This window comes from Cervus elaphus, chromosome 32, assembly GCF_910594005.1.
Source record: "Cervus elaphus chromosome 32, mCerEla1.1, whole genome shotgun sequence".
In the NCBI taxonomy this organism is placed as follows: Eukaryota; Metazoa; Chordata; class Mammalia; order Artiodactyla; family Cervidae; genus Cervus; species Cervus elaphus.
In genome coordinates, this window is record NC_057846.1 from 39,233,055 (window position 1) to 39,238,029 (window position 4,975).

The window sequence follows — 4,975 nt, forward strand, 5'->3', positions numbered from 1 at the left end:
GCAGCAATGTCCACAGTATCTTTTCTTTCTTTTTTGCTTCAACAAATAAGTAAATAATTACCATTTACTGAAGCTAAGATGCGAAGAGTTGACTCATTGGGAAAGACCCTGATGCTGGGAGGGATTGGGGGCAGGAGGAGAAGGGGACGACAGAGGATGAGATGGCTGGATGGCATCACCAACTCGATGGGCATGAGTTTGAGTAAACTCTGGGAGTTGGTGATGGACAGGGAGGCCTGGCGTGCTGCAATTCATGGGGTCACAAAGAGTTGGACACGACTGAGCGACTGAACTAACTAAGTAACTAAGATGCTTCAGTCATGTCCGACTCTTTTGTAACCCTATAGACTGTAGCCCACCAGGCTCCTCTGTCCATGGGATCCTCCAGCCAAGATTACTGGAGTGGGTCACCACGCCCTCCTTCAGGGGATCTTCCCAACCTGGGGATCAAACTGGAGTCTTCTGTGGCTCCTATATTGCAGGTGGATTCTGTATTGCTGAGCCAGTGGGGGAGCCCAGGAATGGTAGTAGAGAGACTCAAATGACCTCAAATCAAGAGGAAAGAAATAGATAACGGAGACAACTCACAGATGATCTAGATATACTATGCAAAACACAGACTTCAAAGTAGCTATAACAGACACGTTCAAGAAACTGGATGCTACTTCCCATAGGACACCGGTGGCAGAGGTAAGGGATAATATTATTCTGACACAGGGAAGGAGGGGTTTCTGCCTGCTTGTTAACCGTGAAGGAGACAGTCTGGGAGGCTGGTGCAACAGTGATCCCAAAGGAGGGAGGCTGAAGAGGGAGGGGATATATACACAGTCATGACTGATTCTGTACGACGGAAACCGTCACAACATTGTAAAACAGTTATTCTCTAATTTAAAAAAAAAATTCAAAAGGTTGCCGGGGTGCTTTGGGGCCTGGAGCAGCAGGACGAAGTGCAGCAGTACTGCAGAAGAGAGGTCCGGAGAAAAGCTTCCGTGAACTGAGGCCGCTATCCAGTCGTGGGTGGACAGTGAGCCACGCGGGGTACCACATGGGCTGGAACCAGCTCCAAAATGTACTGAATGAAGTCTCAGACATCCCGAGGGCCCTGGCCAAGATCAGCAAGGACTGGAGAGTGGGGGAGCATCCACACCATCGGTCGACAGCATCAAGTGTCGAAGTGAAGGATGGGGACTTCCCTGGTGGTCCAGCAGTTAAAGAACCCTCCTTCCAGGGCAGGGGACACGGCTTTGATTGGGAAATTTGCTGTGAAATTAACTAGAGAGCTCTCAGGCAGCAACTACTGAGCCCCCACGCTCTAGACCCCATGCTCCACCGCAAGAGAAGCCATCGCAAGGCAGAAGCGCTTGTGCCCTACTAGAGAAGCCCTGCACTCTGCAGTGAGATGCCGCACAGCCAAACAAAAATGTGAGGACGAAGGATGCAACCATGCAGCGCAGACAGCTCACTGCAGCTGTGGAGAACCTCAAGAATATCTTCTTGGGGCCCCAGATTGTGAGGAGGGCCCTGGACTTCATTAAGCAAGGGGTGCTCCTGCAGGCCCCCCAGAACCTGAAGCACCCCCTGTGCCTCTGGGATGGGCTAATGCACAAGTGCTACCACATGGACATGACCCTCATCCTTAGCTCCTTCAGGAGAAAACAGGGGGTCTCAGTTGAGCTGGTCAAGCAGCCAGCTGTGGATGATGCCACAGAAGTCCCTGGCCACCATCCCTGTGACCCCATTTGGCTGGTCTCTGTTGTCAGGATCTGGAAAGGGAAGAAAAATTGGTGCATATTTGACCAAAAAAAATGCAAACTAGCTTTGTTCTTCCTAGAAGGTCCAAGAATTGGAAGGAGGAAATGTTTGCAAAGAGTCGACTCATTGGAAAAGACCCTGATGCTGGGAAAGATTGAAGGCAGGAGAAGCGGGTGACAGAGGATGAGATGGTTGGAAGGAATCACCAACTCAATGGACATGAGTTTCAGCAAGCTCTGGGAGATAGTGAAGGACAGGGAAGCCTGGTGTGCTGCAATCCAGAGGGTTGCAAAGAGTCGGACATGACTGAGAGACTGAACGACAATGTTTGCACTCTTGGACAGAATCATGACATGACTGCTAGAATTGAGGGCACATAGGCAGACCGCAGGTTATCCAACAGGGAGTGGTCCATCTCCCACCTGGAAGTCATATGGAAGCATGCCCTGGATGACCTCACTGCTGTCAAAAACCCCATGATTGAGTGCTTTCCTCCCCATTTAGAGATTTTCAGAAACTTGCTCAACCACCAAGCTCTGAAAACCTGGATGCAAATCTCGTGGGAAGATCTAGAAGCAAAAGAAATGATGAGCCTGTTTGACATGGGTCTTGAACACCCACCCACACAAGCACAGAGATGGTGGGGAACATGGAGCTGGTCCCAGAAATGGACGTCAGTGCCCTAGAGATTATACTTCCTTCAGATGTGGTGTCTGAACTGCTCCATATGTACGTGTCAGCTCCCACTTCAAACACTGTTGTCTGGCTGCAGAAATCACTAGATGCAGACCCTAAAGATGGCATGAAAGAGACAGAGCCCAGAGCTGACCCATGTGGGAACACTCCCTGCCATCACCTTCTAGATTTTCCAACAGATTCTTTGAGTTGTTACTCAGATAAGTGAAGATTTGAAAATAAAGGTACTAGTTAGTGTTTTCAGTAAATGAATTCTTTCTTTAAAAAAGTTTTATTGTGGTAAAAGTCACACAATATAAAATGTACTATTTTAACCATATTTGACCGTACAGTTCAGGAGCACTAAAGTACATTCATATTGTTGTGCAGCTCTCACCGTCATCCATTTCCTGAATCTTCCACCTTCCTGAACTGAGACTCTGTCCCCATTAAACACTAACTCCCCACCCCCCCGCCCCCCGCCCCCAGCCCCTGGCATCTACCAATGTACTTTCTGACTCTATGAATTTGACTCTTCTAGAGATGAAACTCAGTTGTAGACAGACCATCTGAAATACTGGCAACACCCACAGTGTTGTGGGTTATGTTATGTTCAGAATATGACAGCAATCGCCACAACTGCCAGACCTTTATGGAATCCCCATTCAGTTTAAAGAGGAAGTATTTTAAAAATGAAATGGAGGCTATTCTCTCAAATCATCCCACCCTCACCTTCTCCCAGAGTCCAAAAGTCTGTTCTTTACTTCTGTGTCTCTTTTGCTGCCCTGAATATATTCCTGTCTTTCTAGCATTGAAACATGCATATTACCATGTGTAAAATAGATGACCAGTGCAGGTTTGATGCATGAAGCAGGGCACTCAAAGCCGGTGCACTGGGACAACCCAGAGGGATGGGGTGGGGACAGAGGTGGGAGGGGGTTTCAGGACGGGGGGACACATGTGCATCCGTGGCTGATTGATGTCAATGTATGGCAAAAGCCACAATATTTGTAAAGTAATTAGCCTCTAGTTAAAATAAATTAACTTAAAAAAAAACGAAATGGAAGAGTGAGCCAAATATGGATGGGGTTTTAGACACCATTGTTGCAAGGAGGCTACAGCAGGTCTAGAATCTGGAGCAACATCTAGATGAGCCCCTGGCAAAGAAGTGGCTATTAGGCTCAAATACTGTAGCCATCGTCTGTGTTACCATGGAAGCATATTTCAATGATGTTGCCAAAATTCAAAATCATTTAAAAGGAGGGTGACAGCAAGTGGGGGTGGGGTCCCTGTCGGCCACCACGCAGAAGCACATCTCATCCTGGAGCACCAAGGAGCACAAGGAGGGTGCCAAGAAGATGGTCAGGGAGGCTGAGCAGCTCCACTTCCTGTTCTGGAAGTCTCCAGATTTGGTAAAGATGCAGGTGGGCACAGTATTACTACTGTCGCCCTTGCAGAAGTCATTAAATTAGCAAACCCTCTGTGCTCTGCCTGGAAGTTTCAACTTTGATCAGCAAATACCCAGACATCAAGGGTAACTGCATTGGCACACGGCTGGCCACCCAAGGGGACACCTGCCTGGACATGAAGTCAACCATCACTGAGGCGCTGGAGCAGGGCCTGCAGGCAGGAGAGCCAAGCTATGCGCCCATCTTCAAGGGACTCACAGCTCCCAGTCTGAATGTGGGATAACTCCGCCAGTAGCCCAGTGGTTTCCAGCCTTATGTACCTCATTCTGCACGCGCCACCCCCACCCTCAGAAATGAGCTAAAGAGGAAGAGACTCTGGTGGTTCTCGATGGGTGTTTCAGGTCCTCTTGCTTGTCCGCTGTGGGGTCTAGCTGATGTCTACAACGTCTCCGAACACACAGCTTTCTGAAGAACAAGTGTCCTACTGCCTGTGTTCCTCCGGCTCTCTCATTTCTGTGTAAACATCCTTGGAGAGGCAGGACTCTGCTGGAAAATGCCTTACGGTTGAAAGTTTATCACAGTGGAAAAAACATGTGGAGAGGGAAGAGGCCCTGTCTTCCTTCCCTGGGGGGTCTCCACCCTGCTGCTTAATAAAAGGGTTGAAACTTCTCCACAGACCTGAAAACAAACTGGAGAAATTTACCAGAGAATGATAATCTATCAAAAAAGCATTTTAAAAGTACAAGAAATAAAATTATAAATGTCAGAGTTGAGTTAACAGCTGTATGAGTGGAGAGGAAGGTAAAATTAGTGAATTGGAAAACAGGTTAGTAGAAAAGAAAAGTACAGAGTAAATCCTGGAAAAGAAAAATATGCATAAATGTGTTTAGGAGACATATGAGACATGGAAATAAGGTGCAAAAATGTACTTAAAGTCCAAGGAAAATAGGAGTGAGAGAAACTGTGAGCATGTGAGACAGAGAAAAATATTTGAGGAAATACTAAGAATTATCCTAAACTGAAGACAACAACACATACTTTTAAGTCTCTGTGAACCCCAACCGTGACTAATGAAAAAAATTCCTAAACATATCATAGTAAAAAATCTTCAAATTAAACTAAGCTAGAAGATTTTAAAG

The 4,975-nt window shown here is 47.1% G+C and overlaps 1 pseudogene; it reads left to right on the forward strand.

The window, feature by feature from the left end:
* The first annotated feature begins 606 nt into the window (after nt 1–606).
* Nucleotides 607–4,119, forward strand: LOC122687899 (annotated as a pseudogene).
* The last annotated feature ends 856 nt before the right edge of the window (nt 4,120–4,975 follow it).